Source organism: Ascaphus truei, chromosome 20 (assembly GCF_040206685.1).
Source record: "Ascaphus truei isolate aAscTru1 chromosome 20, aAscTru1.hap1, whole genome shotgun sequence".
NCBI lineage: Eukaryota > Metazoa > Chordata > Amphibia > Anura > Ascaphidae > Ascaphus > Ascaphus truei.
In genome coordinates this window covers 18547615-18565907 of record NC_134502.1, presented here as the reverse complement: position 1 = coordinate 18565907, position 18293 = coordinate 18547615, and the positions used below count along the sequence as shown (strand labels likewise).

The 18293-nt window shown below is 51.8% G+C and overlaps 1 long non-coding RNA gene across 1 annotated transcript; it reads right to left on the bottom strand.

The window, feature by feature from the left end:
- Positions 1-6: 6 nt before the first annotated feature.
- Positions 7-4210, bottom strand: LOC142471369 (uncharacterized). Its single transcript, XR_012789421.1, has 3 exons — positions 4140-4210; positions 2389-2454; positions 7-622 (listed from the first exon to the last, which is right to left on the bottom strand). It is a non-coding gene; the product is annotated as an uncharacterized LOC142471369 (long non-coding RNA).
- Between the last annotated feature and the right edge of the window lie 14083 nt (positions 4211-18293).

The window sequence follows — 18293 nt, the reverse complement described above, 5'->3', positions numbered from 1 at the left end:
CTGCAGAGCTGACTCTCTGTCTCTCTCCCCTCTCTGTCTGGGCTGCAGAGCTGACTCTCTGTCTCTCTCCCCCTCTCTGTCTGGGCTGCAGAGCTGACTCTCTGTCTCTCTCCCCCTCTCTGTCTGGGCTGCAGAGCTGACTCTCTGTCTCTCTCCCCCTCTGTCTGGGCTGCAGAGCTGACTCTCTGTCTCTCTCTATACCGCCCCCCTCTCTGGGCTGCAGAGCTGACACTCTGTCTTTCTCTATACCTCCTCTCTGGACTACAGAGCTGACACTGTCTCTTCTATACCTCCCTCCTCTCTCTCTAGGCTGCAGAGCTAGCACTATGTCTTTCTCTATACCTCCCCTCTTTCTAGCCTACAGAGCTGACACTCTGTCTTTATACCGTCCCCCCCTCTCTGGGCTGCAGAGCAGACACGTCATCCCTCCCTCCTCTCTCTGGGCTGAAGAGCTGATAGCCTTTCTCTCTCTATACCTCTCTCTCTCTCTTGGCTGCAGGGCTGACACTCTTGTCCCGGTCTATACCTCACTCCTCTCTCGCTAGGCTGCAGAGCTGACGCTCCGTGTCTTGGATCTTCCCGCATACTCTTGATTCGGGACGGGGCGGAAATCAAAACAACGCTGGTGAGAGGAGGAGACGCCCTGATAACCTGATCACTGCCGTGTGTGTGTGTGTGTGTGTGTGTGTGTATATATATATTTTATACTAGAGAGGCAGATAACCCTCTCACTGCTGTAGAGAGATATGAGAGAGAGCAAGACAGAGAGATATGAGAGAGAGAGAGATGAGAGACAGAGCAAGACAGAGAAAATGAGGGAGATATGAGAGAGAGAGAGAGAGAGAGAGAGAGAGAGAGAGAGAGAGAGAGAGAGAGAGAGAGAGAGAGAGAGAGAGAGAGAGAGAGAGAGAGAGAGAGAGAGAGAGAGAGGAGAGAGAGAGAGAGAGAGAGAGAGAGAGAGAGAGATATGAGAGAGAGAGAGATGAGAGAGAGAGACAGACAGAAAGAGAGAAAGACGAAAGAGAGATATGAGAGAGAAAGACAGAGAGAGAGATGAGATATAGGAGAGAGATATGAGAGAGAGATGAGAGAAAGACACACACGGAGAGAGAGATATGAGAAAGAGAGAGAGATGAGGTATGAGAGGAGAGATATATGAGAAATAACCCTCTCACAGGTGGTTGTAGATGTTTAACAACCCCCCCCCCCCATTCATTCAGAACGCTGTTGCCCCCGTAGAGAGAGGTGCAGCGAGCGTTATATCATAAGCACCATGTATACCGGCAGCACGATGTGCCGGGAAGTATTACTGGACATATAAATGTATATGCACACACACAGTATCATGGTTAAATTCCTGGGACAGGTGTGTGAAGCTTTGAATTTATCCCACTAATTACTAGTAACCTGCTCTGCAGGATAAGGGAGACAAACCTGCAGAGTGTCGCTCCAATATCCCTCCCAGTGGCATAGCCCTGCAGAGCTTCCCTCCATTAACCCCCTCCCCTGCCAGAGACCTGCAGTGCGTCACTCTGTTAACCCCCTCCCCTGCCAGAGACCTGCAAAGTGTCACTCTGTTAACCCCTCCCCTGCCAGAGACCTGCAAAGCGTCACTCTGTTAACCCCTCCCCTGCCAGAGACCTGCAAAGCGTCGCTCTGTTAAACCCCTCCCCTGCTAGAGACCTGCAAAGCGTCGCTCTGTTAACCCCTCCCCTGACAGAGACATGCAAAGCGTCGCTCTGTTAACCCCTCCCCTGCCAGAGACCTGCAGTGCGTCACTCTGTTAACCCCTCCCCTGACAGAGACATGCAGTGCGTCGCTCTGTTAACCCCTCCCCTGCCAGAGACCTGCAAAGCGTCGCTCTGTTAAGCCCTCCCTGCCAGATTCCCAGACACACACATACAGACACAGATATACATACACACACACACACACACACACACACCGATCTACACACATATGTATGTATATATATATATATATATATATATATATATATATATATATATATATATATATATATATATATATATATATATATATACATACACACACACATGTATGTATGTATGTGGGTGAGGGGGAGAGATGGGGGTGTGAGATAGAGGGTGAGTCTCGCAAAGGTTGATGATGAGGTGTGCAGGGGGAGATATATGAAGATGATGAGTGCTGGGAGAGATATGAGTCTGATGAGGTGTGCTGGGAGAGATTGATGAGGGGTGCTGGAGGAGATATGAGGATGATGATGATAATGATGATGATGAGGGGTGCTGGGGGAGATATGAGGATGATGAGGGGTGCTGGGAGAGATTGATGAGGGGTGCTGGAGGAGATATGAGGATGATGATGAGAGGTGCTGGGGGAGATGATGATTGATGATGATTTTACCCGTGCGGCCCGAATCTGTTTTTCTTGGAGCAGTTCGGCCCTTCTCGCTTTACAAGTTGTGCAGGCCTGGTGTACAGTAAACAGGAGTGTACCCCCCTCAATCCCATGTCGGGTGGGGTGAAAGAGGGTTACATACATTTAAAAAAAACTTGTTAATGCAAAATATAGTGAAAATTGTACAATCAAACTTTAAAATAACGTAAAAATGCAAATGAGTCTCAAGAGTCTGTGCAGCTAGCAAATATGTCATATATCAATTACAGTAATAACTACAATACTGTCTCACTATAGAACCGCTGCCTTAAACATAAACTTTGCTTATTGTGCCTAATTGCAAAAAAAAAAAAAGGGGTGTGTTAATAGCGCTAATGCTCCAAATACTAATTAGTGTTACAAATATACTGTGATAGGTAACAAAAAAACTTATACATATAAGCCAGGCTGCCTGGAAAAACTGACCGTACATGTCAGACAGTAAGCCAAGTTTATGTAATGACAGGATGTGCTGGCGGTCCGGTGGCAAACATCATGGTGGCTATTTATTAATGGGTTTATCACTCACTAATGAGGTTCCTTACACAACAATATCCACCGTGCCTCCCCAATTACGGCTAATTAAACGTGGTACCAGGGCCGTTTTAAGACCTTCGTAGGCCCTGGGCACTTTTATTTCCAGAGGCCTGTGTGTCCGATATTTTTACGTATTTTTATGCTAATGTTTGCTTGTTTCTTTCGATACTAGCGATATTTGGCATCGATCCTTTTGTTTCGATATTTAAAGGTATCGATACTTCGAAGGCATTTTAAATTAAAATTTGCTGTTTTCTCTTATTTTGTGATTTTTTTTTTGTTTAGGTATTTTTTCAAGTGAAATATTGCACCTCACCTCACTCTCCCCCCTGCATCTCACATCACATCATCCCCCTGCACCTCACATCACCCCACTACCCCTCCCCCCTGCACCTCACATCACCCCACTACACCTCCCCCCTGCACCTCACATCACCCCACTACACCTCCCCCCTGCACCTCACATCACCCCCTGCACCTCACATCACCCCACCACACCTCCCCCCTGCACCTCACATCCCCCCCTGCACCTCACCTCACTCACTCCCCTGCACCTCACCCCCCCTGCACCTCACTCCCCATCACTCTCCCCCTGCACCTCACATCACCCCACTGCCACTGCACACCGATACACTGCCACAGCCACACTCCCACTGCCACTCTGATACAGCCACACTACCACGAACACACTGCCACTCTGCCACTGGCACTGCCACACTCCCACTCTGACCAGCCACACTGCCACAGCCACACTGCCACTCTGCCACACCGACACTGACACACTGCCACAGCCACACTGATACACTGCCACAGCCACACTGCCACTCTGCCACACTCCCACTCTTACCAGCCACACTGCCACAGCCACACTGATACACTGCCACAGCCACACTCCCACTGCCACTCTGACACAGCCACACTGCCACTCTGCCACACCGACACTGACACACTGCCACTCTGACACTGCCACATTGATACACTGCCACTGGCACTGACACACTCCCTCTCCCACTGCCACACACTGCCACTCTGACACAGCCACACTGCCACTGACACACTGACACACTGCCACATTGATACACTGGCACTGACACACTGCCACTGGCACTGACACACTCCCTCTCCCACTGCCACACTGCCACTAGCTCTGAGGAGCAGCTGCAGGGGGGGGGGGGTCCTACCATTCACTGTGGAGCATGGCTGGAGGGAGGGGGAGCCATCTTGGGCCCTGGCAGCAGGTACCTCACTTCCGGCTCTCACTGAGGCTCCGCTGTCACTAACCCCGCCCCCACCCTCTGCAGCTAACCCCGCCCCCACCCTCTGCAGCTAACCCCGCCCCCACCCTCTGCAGCTAACCCCGCCCCCACCCTCTGCAGCTAACCCCGCCCCCACCCTCTGCAGTCAGACCCCACCCCCACCCTCTGCAGTCAGACCCCACCCCCACCCTCTGCAGTCAGACCCCGCCCCCACACTCTGCAGTCAGACCCCGCCCCCACCCTCTGCAGTCAGACCCCGCCCCCACACTCTGCAGCTAACCCCGCCCCCACCCTCTGCAGTCAGACCCCGCCCCCACCCTCTGCAGTCAGACCCCGCCCCCACCCTCTGCAGCTAACCCCGCCCCCACCCTCTGCAGTCAGACCCCGCCCCCACCCTCTGCAGCTAACCCCGCCCCCACCCTCTGCAGTCAGACCCCGCCCCCACCCTCTGCAGCTAACCCCGCCCCCACCCTCTGCAGTCAGACCCCGCCCCCACCCTCTGCAGTCAGACCCCGCCCCCACCCTCTGCAGTCAGACCCCGCCCCCACCCTCTGCAGCTAACCCCGCCCCCACCCTCTGCAGTCAGACCCCGCCCCCACCCTCTGCAGCTAACCCCGCCCCCACCCTCTGCAGTCAGACCCCGCCCCCACCCTCTGCAGTCAGACCCCGCCCCCACCCTCTGCAGTCAGACCCCACCCCCACCCTCTGCAGTCAGACACCGCCCCCACTCTCTGCAGCTAACCCCGCCCCCACCCTCTGCAGTCAGACCCCGCCCCCACCCTCTGCAGCTAACCCCGCCCCCACCCTCTGCAGTCAGACCCCGCCCCCACCCTCTGCAGTCAGACCCCGCCCCCACCCTCTGCAGTCAGACCCCGCCCCCACCCTCTGCAGTCAGACCCCGCCCCCACCCTCTGCAGTCAGACCCCGCCCCCACCCCCTGCAGTCAGACCCCGCCCCCACCCTCTGCAGCTAACCCCGCCCCCACCCTCTGCAGCTAACCCCGCCCCCACCCTCTGCAGCTAACCCCGCCCCCACCCTCTGCAGTCAGACCCCGCCCCTACCCTCTGCAGTCAGACCCCGCCCCTACCCTCTGCAGTCAGACCCCACCCCCACCCTCTGCAGCTAACCCCGCCCCTACCCTCTGCAGTCAGACCCCGCCCCCACCCTCTGCAGCAAACCCAGCCCCCACCCTCTGCAGTCAGACCCCGCCCCTACCCTCTGCAGTCAGACCCCGCCCCCACCCTCTGCAGTCAGACCCCGCCCCCACCCTCTGCAGTCAGACCCCGCCCCCACCCTCTGCAGTCAGACCCCGCCCCCACCCTCTGCAGTCAGACCCCGCCCCCACCCTCTGCAGCTAACCCCGCCCCCACCCTCTGCTGTCAGACCCCGCCCCCACCCTCTGCAGTCAGACCCCGCCCCTACCCTCTGCAGTCAGACCCCACCCCCACCCTCTGCAGCTAACCCCGCCCCTACCCTCTGCAGTCAGACCCCGCCCCCACCCTCTGCAGCAAACCCAGCCCCCACCCTCTGCAGTCAGACCCCGCCCCCACCCTCTGCAGTCAGACCCCGCCCCCACCCTCTGCCGTCAGACCCCACCCTCTGCAGTCAGACCCCGCCCCCACCCTCTGCAGTCAGACCCCCGCCCCCACCCTCTGCAGCTAACCCCGCCCCCACCCTCTGCAGTCAGACCCCCGCCCCCACCCTCTGCAGCTAACCCCGCCCCCACCCTCTGCAGTCAGACCCCGCCCCCACACTCTGCAGCTAACCCCGCCCCCACCCTCTGCAGTCAGACCCCGCCCCCACCCTCTGCAGCTAACCCCGCCCCCACCCTCTGCAGTCAGACCCCGCCCCCACCCTCTGCAGTCAGACCCCGTCCCCACCCTCTGCAGTCAGACCCCGCCCCTACCCTCTGCAGTCAGACCCCACCCCCACCCTCTGCAGCTAACCCCGCCCCTACCCTCTGCAGTCAGACCCCGCCCCCACCCTCTGCAGCAAACCCAGCCCCCACCCTCTGCAGTCAGACCCCGCCCCCACCCTCTGCAGTCAGACCCCGCCCCCACCCTCTGCAGTCAGACCCCGCCCCCACCCTCTGCAGTCAGACCCCGCCCCCACCCTCTGCAGTCAGACCCCGCCCCCACCCTCTGCAGTCAGACCCCGCCCCCACCCTCTGCAGTCAGACCCCGCCCCTACCCTCTGCAGTCAGACCCCACCCCCACCCTCTGCAGCTAACCCCGCCCCTACCCTCTGCAGTCAGACCCCGCCCCCACCCTCTGCAGCAAACCCAGCCCCCACCCTCTGCAGTCAGACCCCGCCCCCACCCTCTGCAGTCAGACCCCGCCCCCACCCTCTGCCGTCAGACCCCGCCCCCATCCCTCTGCAGTCAGACCCCGCCCCCACCCTCTGCAGTCAGACCCCGCCCCCACCCTCTGCAGCTAACCCCGCCCCCACCCTCTACAGTCAGACCCCGCCCCCACCCTCTGCAGTCAGACCCCGCCCCCACCCTCTGCTGTCACTAACCCTGCCCCCACCCTCTGCAGTCAGACCGGCCTTAGCTCTGTTCCTTCTCTCCTCTCTGCCTGCAGGGGATCGCATCAAACTGCTGTCTCCTTCCCTAATAGGCAGAGCGGGCTCAGGGGGAGGGAGGGCATCACGATGCTAGCGCTCCTTCAATGTGTCGGCAGAGCGGGCTCAGGAGAGGGTGGGGAGCGTGTCAAAATGCTGGCGCTCCTTCCCTCCTGTGTCTGCAGAGAGGGCTGGGGGTGGGGGGGAGGGCATCGCGGGCCGCACAGGGACGGCCCCGCGGGCCGTATGTTGTGCAGGCCTGCTGTACACGGTCTTGGTGCTGTGACCTGCTGGCAGACAGGAGGGCTGAGGGCTCCGCGATGTTGTGGGGAGAACCAGGACAGGGACAGGAGGTGGTGTGGGACAGGTTACCTTTCTCTTGTTCTCTCTGGGAGGTGCAGCGCCTCCAGCCAGTAGGGATCCCCTGGGGTCTGCAGAGGAGAGACCCCCACTGGCACTTTCTCCTTCTCACACCAGGAACAGAGATACACACACAGCAGCTTCTTTCCGTGGTTCTTTATTGGCAGAGCAGCATACACAGCATACAGTAGTCAGCAACACAGCATAGGCCTGCTCTTGCTTCTCTGCCCTCTGCTCATAGCAACATGATTTCCCTCCCTCTCACCCAGGTGGGGTAAGAGGGAGAGACCGCTTCTCTATCAGCTCTACTCAATATCTCTTCTCCTACTAACTCCTCATCCTAACTGATCACTTATTTTAGGAAACATGTCTCAATTTGAGTATCCTCAGGGAGTGTCTCTAGCTTTGAAGCATTACAACTCAAAGCTGGATACCGATTGGCTCACACACATCAGGGGGTGTTCCAACCCATATCCACCCTTTGGATTAACATGCTCAAAGGTTGCTTAAACCTGCCCCTGAATATTGCTACAATACTCAGAGCTGAAATGCAAACAGGCTAACTGAAGGAATTAACCTTTCCACTGGCTGGTCTAACAGGACTGACAGAGGAAAAGCCCAGAATTAGCAATAGCTGCCGAAGGCCAGGCTATATGTACATACAGATACCCTATATGTTCAAAGAATCTGTTCTTATATATTAACCCATGTGGTATTCCAGCTTGTTTCTGTGCAAGAGAAACATGGGTTAACATATACCCACAATGTGATGTGATTAATTAATAAACATACACGCCACCAACCCTGTGTTTGAGATAGGAGTGCACCCAATACAAGGATATTGTCTCTCCCTGCTCCCTTTTGTGATTCCAATAGCTTTTCAGGAAGCCATCATCCTGTGGTAGCGCCCTTACAGTTTAGAGCAGGGGTCTCCAAACTTTTCAGTACGAGGGACACATCGTATATTCTACACATTTTCGTGGGCCAGAAAATATATATTTATATATATATATATATATATATATATTTATTTTTTTAATATATTTTATAAATGAATGAATAAGTTTAATTTGGATCTTTCTGGGGTAATCAGCATGATATGATTCAGAACAAAAGAGAAATGCGACAATTACAAAGAAATTACGCCGTGCTTACGCTGGGAAATGATATACAGTTCGGTCCGGAAATAATTGGACACTGACACAATTTTCATAATTTTGGCTCTGTACGCCACCACAATGGATTTGAATTGAAACAACCGAGATGCAATAGAAGTGCAGACTTTCAGCTTTAATTCAAGGGGTTGAACAAAAATATTGTATGAAACGTTGAGGAATTGCAACCATTTTCATACAGTTCCCTTATTTCAGGGGCTCAAATGTAATTGGACAAATTAACACAATCATAAATAAAATGTTCATTTTTAATACTTTGTTGAGAATCCTTTGCAGACAATGACTGCTTGAAGTCTGGAACGCATGGACATCACCAAACGCTGGGTTTCCTCCTTTGTGATGCTTTGCCAGGCCTTTACTGCAGCTGTCTTCAGTTGTTGTTTGTTCGTGGGTCTTTCTGCCCTAAATTTTGTCTTCAGCAAGTGAAATGCATGCTCGATCAGGTTGAGATCAGGTGATTGACTCGGCCATTGCAGAATATTCCACTTCTTTGCCTTAAAAAACTCCTGGGTTGCTTTCGCAGTATGTTTTGGGTCATTGTCCATCTGTAAAGTGAAGCGCCGTCCAATCAACTTCGCTGAATTTGGCTGAATCTGAGCAGACAATATATCCCTATACACTTCAGAATTCATCTGGCTGCTTCTGTCTTCTGTCACATCATCAATAAACACTAGTGACCCAATGCCATTGGAAGCCATGCATGCCCATGTCATCACACTGCCTCCACCGTGTTTCACAGATGATGTGGTATGCTTCGGATCACGAGTCGTTCCAATGAATATTTGGTGGGTAATAAAAATGGAGTGTTTGAGTTCGAGTGTATGAAACCTCGAACTAGAGTTGGTGGGGGTAAAAAAATAATTAAAAAAAAACTTACACGGCCTTGTGTAAATGCTGTCACATCAAGGTTTCTTTGTGTTCTTTGCTTCTTTATTCTGCTGGAGTGGCGTTCCTTCTCCACCGGTCCAAATGACTTCTTTGATTCACCATCGGCTCTTGATCAAGCTATCCCCCTCAGAACAGACGAACAAATAAATGAACAGATGTTAAGGTAAAATACATCTAATAATAGCATGTTTTTGTATAGCGCTGCTAGTTGTACGCAATGCTTTACAGAGACATTTTGCAGGCTGATGTCCCTGCCCCGTGGAGCTTACAATCTATTTTTTGACGCCTGAGGCACATAATGATAACAATGCCTGACTTTGGTGATATATAAAAGCAGAATGAAACTGCAGTCACTCACACGGGCAAGTATGAGTGTGGTCTTGAGGGGAGGTATCTTTCCTCTTCCTCACATATAGAATCTCAGAACTCTGGGTCCTTGAGACACTAAAAAAATGGTGGGAATGGGTAATAAATATATAAATCAAGATGATACTCACACGGCCTCGTGTGAGCGAACACAGGGAAAGGTATCTTTATGTTCTCCCTTGAACTCCAGTGCTGACTCCAGGGTGCATATGAAGTTATAAGGGACCACTCCCGTGTGCTGATGTAAACAAAATAATGAAAAAACTCTTGAGTGGAGTTAGCAGCCGATCTCTTTATTTAAACTAAAACAATTAAAAACACTTAAGTCAAAAAAGACATATAAACATAAAAAGGGTGCAGCCAGTCTTTAAGGATGGTGTTTATAGGGCGCGTGGTGCGCAGCTAATTAAATCTGCGTCCGGGTATAGTGCTGCGCCTCTGTTGTCCTACTCCTTGACGGTGGATGTAGTGGTCCAAAATGCTTTAGAGGTTTTGAGCAACGCGTTTCGCCCTTTCTTGGGCTTCCTCAGGCTCTTCACTCGAGAGTTTTTTCATTATTTTGTTTACATCACCACACGGGAGTGGTCCCTTATAACTTCATATGGTTTTTTTTATTTTATTTTTTTATTATTATTTTATTACCCCCACCAACACTAGTTCGAGGTTTCATACACTCGAACTCAAACACTCCATTTTTATTACCCACCAAATATTCCTCAACCTGTGCTCCCCCTTTCTTTCTGTATCCCTATACCACCAAGGATCCTGGATAGATCCTATCGGGGTCCGAGTCATAGGAAGAGACTACGAAGCCAAGGGGACCCTTATATATTTTATTAAGGTCGTAACATCTTGTTTTATCCCCCTAGTGACTACATTTTCGAGGTAGTGCCCGGGTATTTCTCGTCATAAATGCGAATGCCACACCTGGAATCAACTCCAGACCTTTTACCTGCTTAATTGATGATGAAATAACGAAGGAATAGCCCACACCTGTCCATGAAACAGCTTTTGAGTCAATTGTCCAATTACTTTTGGTCCCTTGAAAAAGAGGGGGCTACATATTAAAGAGATGTAATTCCTAAACCCTTCCTCCAATTTGGATGTGAATACCGTCAAATTAAAGCTGATAGACTGCACTTTAAGCCCATATTCATTATTTAACTGTAACTTGCATTTATTTTGGTAAACAGCCGAAATAACAAAACTTGCATCAGTGTCCAATTATTTCCAGACCTAACTTTATAATGAGCAAAAATATATATATTTCAAGTTGCTGCGGGCCGTATAAAATCTTGCGGGGTGATGGATGTGGCTGTAGTTTGGAGACCCCTGGTTAAGAGCTATCTCTGTCTGCTGTCTCTTTTCATTGATATTCTCTTACGTATAAGTTACAGTATAGCGAATGTCATTAATTAGCAATAAGCCATTAATAACCCCACCCTGAAACAGCAACATGCTTATTCTCTACAACGTGTAACGAATGTTGCTAATGAACAATTATCCAATAATAATCAGACTTTAAGATGACACACCCACCTCCTCCCCTGGAGGATTTCATTAGCCGCAATTAGCCATTGATTCACTTTTTTTTATTTCTTTTAAAAATAATACATTTCCACTTATTGTAATTCAATATTAATAACCCGGTCTCCGAGATGGTGTATGGCTCTTCCACTGGCCTGAGAAGGTCATTTTCCATATTGAGGAAAGCAGCAATCCCGCCCGAAATTGAAATGGACTTAATTACAAAGCGGGATTTTATTTATTATTAAAATGTGTTACCAGGGAGTAATACATTGAGAGTTACCTCTCGTTTTCACGTATGTCCTGGGCACAGAGTAAGACAAATAATACATGGTTACAAATACAGTTACATAAGTGAACAGGGTATACATTATATACAAGACATTGCATGCACAGTTAGAGATACTATATGTTATAGGCGTATGTAACAGTTACAGACCAGGTTACAATGTGAGACAGCTTTAGTTTTGAAAGAACTTAGACAGGTGGCGGCTGAGAGAGTCTCCGGTAGATTGTTCCAGTTTTGGGGCGCACAGTAAGAGAAGGAGGAGCGGCCGGATACTTTGTTGAACCTTGGAACCCCTTGAGCGGCACCCCCGGGTTCTGGGGACACAGCTTTAGGTGCTGGTTACAGGAGAAGGAGCGGCTCAGTGAGTAACGACACTGACTGCCACTGAGGTTGCAGCAGGGGAACCTGGTTCAATTCCCAGTGTTGGCTCCTTGTGACCTTGGGCAAGTCACTTTATCTCCATGTGCCTCGGGCACCCAAAACATAGATTGTAAGCTCCATGGGGCAGGAACTGTGCCTGCAAAATGTCTCTGTAAAGCGCTATGTAAACCTAGCAGCGCTATACAAGAACATGTTATTATAATTATTACCCTTTCTGCTTATTCATAACATGTACAATCCCAAAGTGCGGGGAAAGCCTCAGGCGAGGAGAAACCTGCTTGTGCAGCCAACACAACACAGACAAAACAATATCTTCAAAGCGCAGGTCTCCCCTAAGACGGAGGTACAAATTAGAGTTCTACTCAGACCCTCATTGTCCTGGAACTAGATTCCATATTCCTCTGTCTTCCCCTTTAGTTATGGGATTCATTTCTCCCTTCTTTAGTTGCCTGTCAGTTTCCCCTGTCCCAGCAGCAACGCTGTATGTAAAATGCAACATTATTGCAACATGTCGTTTACACAGCCTGTGTTGGTTGCCTGCAGCTCATATTCTCCTAGCTGAGAGTGGGCTATTCCTACCCCCCTGTCCTTGCTGACAGTTAGTATAGTCCCACTTCCTATCTAGTGTGACCCTTACTCCTCATTTCCTTTTGACCCTGGACTCTGAGTGAGTAACTGCCTGCTATCACCCCAGCAAGGCCTTTTTGTTTTACACTGTCTCATCATTGATACACTGCACAGCAGACAGAGAAGCCCTCTCTTCCCACACTCCATCTACAAGCACCTATCTCCCTGTGTTTTCCCTCAATAAAACCAAGAAAGAGAAAAGGACTTGTCTGTGCTTTGGAAGAGGTGAGACACGAGTTAAGCTACCTGGAGTCATTCATACACCATTCGTGACCCTGGCTTCAGGATAGTAAAACAAAGACCTGTGTTGGGGAATCACACAGCAGCTACTACTCAAAGACTTTATGCTATACAGAATAGTCCCTGCACACAAGGCAGCAGCTTTGCAAACAGACTGTACACACAAACCTAACTGCCTTTTTCTCTGTCTGAGTCCACCCGCTGCTCAGCCCCACAGTGAGGAGCCTACGGACACCTGTAAGCACAGCTACCCCAACGCTGCACGCTGCAGGACACCGCTCGGCACCATCTGAGACAGACGCCCTACGCTGACAAGGTAAAAGACCGCACGCCACACGCACTGGCAAAAGGCCTACACACACCTACAGCATGGCAGAACTCAGAGCCTCACCAGACATCACGCAGGAAAGCGATCTCTCAGATACAGAGACCGCTGCGCATCTGCAACAGGCGCAGGCAGGCGCAAGGCCCAAACGGACAGTCACACTGACACAAAAGGGTCGCGAAAAATATGAGAGCGACATTGAAGCGCACCGCGCTAAATTAGAGTTGGCCTGGAAAACAACCGCATTGGAGTTACGCAATGTCGTTAGTATTGGCGATAATGCACAACAGCTCGCGCAGGCAATTATTCAAATAAAGTCTGATCACTCGTGCTACCAAGGGCTGTCAGAAACATACATCACCTACTTGACCAGAACCAACACCGGCGAAAGCCTGCAAGAAAGAGACTTACAAAATAACATTGATCTTGCACGTGACAGCCGCGTGCGGGCCGCCATTACAGACGCTCAAAGCGTGAGAAAAGAGCTCCTCCTGGAGACTGCATCGCAGCGCTCAAGCATATCCAGGCACTCATCTAGATCAGCAAGATCAGCGCAGTCTAACGCGTCCAGTGCAAGCACAAACGCTACCAAGGCACGAGCCGCCGCAGAGGCCGCACGTGCCAGGGCTGAATATAGTCGCAGAGAGGCAACCGTAAGGACAGAAAGAGCGCGCATAGAAGAGGAGGAGCAGAATGCCGCTGCCAACGCCGCCACTGCCGCCGCTGCCAATGCCGCCACTGCCGCCGCTGCCAATGCCGCCGCTGCAGCTACCGCCGCCGCTGCAGCTACCGCCGCTGCCGCGGCGCGTAAAAAGGCCGAATTGGACGCGGATCTAGAGGCACTTAATCAAGAGAAGGAAGCCGCCGCCGCTATAGCCCAAGCCGAAGTCCTAGAAGCAGCCGCGCAACAGGACGGCGGGGAGCAACCGTACAGACGGATTGCCTCAGAGGATCCGGCCTGACGCACTGAAGACTACGTAAGGAGCCTCTTCAGTGTAAACACCAGCGCACCATCTCAACACGTATGGAGCGACTCCACAGATACCGAAGACCTGCTAGGCCCACGAGGAGAAGACGCTGCTCCGTCAATGGTACATGCTGCCTGGGATAGCCACAGCCACAAGAGTGATCCACACGCCAGCGCGCACACGGATGCACCACAACAGGCTCGCAATCCAGGTACACCCACGCGGGAGAAAACAGCCCCTCACACTGGCCAGCAGCCACCACGCATCCACGCCAAGGAAGAGGCGACCGCACAGACCGTCCCAGCAACTACCTCAGAACGGGGCAAACGCGCCGACGTCTCAGGTCTGACAGACATAGCCAAGTACATGATCCGGCGCGACTTGGTGCACGCAGGACTCATCAGCTTCGACGACCGCCCTGAGAACTACCGGACGTGGAAGTTCACGTTCAAAGACGCAATCGACAGCTTGGACTTCTCAGCAAGGGAAGAGCTCAACCTGTTAGTTAAGTTCTTGGGGAACGTATCCAGGGAGCAAGCGCAGAGACTTCGGACGGCAAACGCACATCAACCCCAAGTAGGTCTGGACCTAGTGTGGGAAAGGCTAGAAGAGACCTATGGCAGCCCTGAAGCAGTCGAGGATTCACTCTTCAAAAGAATCGAGAGCTTCCCCAAGATCACGAGTAAAGACTACTCGAAGTTACGAGATCTTGGAGACCTGCTGCAAGAACTGGAGTTCGCAAGGAAAGACCATTCCTTAATAGGTCTCAACGCCCTAGATTCAGCTCGTGGAGTGAGACCCATCCTGGAGAAGCTACCCTTCAACCTCCAAGAAAGGTGGCTTTCACAAGGTTCCAAATACAAAAGGGAGAAGCAGGTTGTCTTCCCCCCATTCTCATTCTTCGTGAGCTTCATCTGCGAAGCGGCAAAGACAAGAAACGACCCCAGCTTCGTCTTAGGGGCGCAAACCACATCCAGCGTTAGCCACCCGAGGAACGAAAGGTCAACAGCAAGGTGCAAGGACTCCAGAACACCCATCTCGGTCCACAGGACGGACGTGCCCCCTACGACCCACGCGAGTCCCAGCCAGACGGCCGACAGGGACAAAAAACCAAGGGACCTTAACAAAGAATGCCCTATCCACAAAAAGCCGCATCCACTTAACAAGTGCTTCGGATTCAGGATGAAACCCATAGAGGAGCGAAAGAACCTACTCAGGGAATGGGGAGCCTGTTTCAAATGTTGTGCTTCCACAACTCATTTATTCAAGGACTGCAAAGAAGCTATGAAATGCACAGAGTGCGATAGCGACAGGCACATAGCCGCTCTACACCCGGAAGCTATGAAGCCCAAAGCAAGCAAAGCCCCTAACCCTCCGACAAAGCAGGGCGGGGAGGAAGAAGTGGGAGACACACCCCCCCCGACGTCAGTAGCATCCAAATGCACAGAAGTATGCGGAGAAGGAGACGACGGTAGATCTTGCTCTAAAATATGTCTGGTAGCAGTGCACCCAGAGGGACAACCCCAAAGAGCCAAACGGATGTATGCAATCATCGACGACCAGAGCAACCGATCGCTGGTCAGGTCAGAATTCTTCGATATGTTCGGCATACAAGACAGTACTTCTCCTTACACTCTCAGAACGTGCGCAGGGCGAATGGAGACTACAGGGAGAAGAGTGAATGGCTACACCATATGCTCAATAGACGGCAAAGTGAGCATGCCCCTTCCCACACTCATCGAGTGCAATCACATGGCGGAAGATAGGACTGAGATCCCCACGCCAGACGTGGCGCGACACCATCCCCATCTAAAAACCATTGCCGATCATATCCCACCACTAGACGAAGATGCCCAGATCCTGCTGCTACTTGGCAGAGACATCATGAGAGCACACAAGATCCGCGAACAGCGAAATGGGGACCACAACGGCCCAAGCGCCCAAAGGCTCGATCTAGGATGGGTGGTAGTTGGAGAAGTATGCATAGACAGGATACGAGGACCCGACAACGTAGGCGCCCTACAGACGAACTTGTTGGAGAATGGTCGTATATCCCACTTCAAACCTTGTCCGAACCACTTTCAGGTCCACGAGAAGCTCGAGACCAAAAGGAACTACGGAGACGCGCCTGTGGCAAGAAAATACCCCAATGACCTAGGGAGTACAGTGTTCCAGACAACAAAGGACGACGACAAACAGGCGCCATCAATGGAAGACAAAGAATTCTTGAGGTTAATGGATAAGGAGCTCTTCAAGGACGAATTGGGCAGTTGGGTGGCCCCACTACCTTTCCGTTCGCCAAGAAGACGCCTCCCAAACAACAGAGACCATGCTATGTCTAGGCTCGCTTCGCTCTGCCGCAACCTACAAAGGAAACCGGAGACCAAGGAACACTTTGTGGCCTTCATGCAAAAAATCTTCCACAGTGGCCATGCAGAGTCGGCGCCCCCACTGAAAGAAGGCGAAGAATGCTGGTACCTCCCGTCGTTTGGCGTCTACCACCCCCAGAAACCTGGCCAAATCCGAGTGGTATTTGACTCCAGCGCTCAGCATCAGGGAGTCTCCCTAAACGATGTTCTCCTCACCGGGCCGGATCTGACGAACAGTCTTCTGGGAGTGCTGATCCGCTTCCGCAAGGAACCTATCGCCGTAACCGCAGACATTCAACAGATGTTCCACTGCTTCCTTGTGCGAGAAGACAACCGTAACTACCTAAGATTCCTGTGGTACCAAGATGACGACGTAGAAAAAGAAATCACGGAGTACCGCATGAAAGTACATGTCTTCGGGAACAGCCCATCACCTGCAGTGGCAGCCTACGGCCTCAGAAGAACGGCCCAAGACGGAGAAGCAGAGTTCGGGAAAGACGCCAGGAGCTTCACCAAAAGAGACTTCTATGTGGACGACGGATTAAAATCAGTTCCCACCGAAGAAGAAGCCGTAGATCTACTCAAGAGGACACAAAAGATGTTAGCGAAGGCCAACCTAAGGTTGCACAAAATAGCTTCCAACAGTGCCACAGTGATGAAGGCGTTTCACGCAGATGATCAAGCACCAGATCTCAAGAATTTGGATCTGGGGACCGACACGCCTCCCATACAGCGGAGCCTGGGGATAAGCTGGAATCTTAAAACAGACACCTTTACGTTCCAGGTAGCCATCGAAGAAAAACCCTTCACACGTCGCGGAGTCCTGTCCACCGTTAACAGTCTCTACGACCCGCTAGGATTCGTGGCTCCTGTCACTATACAAGGGAAGTCCCTCCTCAGAGAAATGTCCTTCGAAAAACAGGAATGGGACACCCCACTACCTCCAGAAAAACGGAAAGAGTGGGAAACGTGGAAACACTCCCTGAAGGCCCTCGAGCAACTTCAAATCCCACGCCCCTATTCACCTATATCTCTCACCGCCGCACACAGCAAAGAGCTTTGCGTGTTCTCAGATGCCTCCACCAAAGCTATAGCAGCGGTGGCCTACCTAAAAACCACGGACGTGGATGGAAGTTGCCACATCAGGTTCATCCTTGGCAAAGCTAAGCTGGCGCCACAACCTGACCATACTATACCCAGACTCGAGCTGTGTGGTGCAGTGCTAGCAGTAGAACTGGCGGAGCTTATCGAGAATGAGATGGACAGCAAACCAGATGCCGTCAAACTCTACACAGATAGCAAGGTGGTACTGGGATACATCTACAATAAGAAAAGGAGATTCTATGTATACGTAGCTAACCGCGTAGAAAGAATCAGGAAGTCAACCCAACCAGAACAATGGCACCACGTGCCCACAGAGCAAAATCCCGCAGATCACGCCACCAGATCAGTACCCGCATCTCAACTGCAGAATACGTCGTGGCTCACAGGACCAATGTTTCTTGCGCAGCCTGCGGAAACGCTACCAACCCCAGTTGACGATTTTGAACTCGTGGATCCCGAAAAGGATACGGAGATAAGGCCCCCACAAGTATCCGTGGTACTCACCAATGTATCGCACAAAAACGCATTCGGATCACATCGATTCCAACGCTTCTCAAAGTGGACGGCCCTTCTGCGAACAGTAGCCCATCTCGGGCATATAGCCTCCTCCTTCCGCCAGACACCAGACGGTAAAACTACCGGTTGCCACGGCTGGCACATCTGCAAAGAGCTGCGCACCGTAGAGGAAATTACAAAGGCTAAGGAAACTGTTCTCAGTCATGTTCAAAGGGAAGCATATGCGGAAGAGATCAATTGCATTCGCGGAAAGAAGAGTGTTAACAAAAACAGTCCACTTTGGAAGTTGAATCCCTTCATCGACAACGACGGCCTCATGAGAGTAGGAGGCCGCCTCAATAAGTCCCAACTGAGCAGGGAGGAAAGCAACCCTCTTATCATC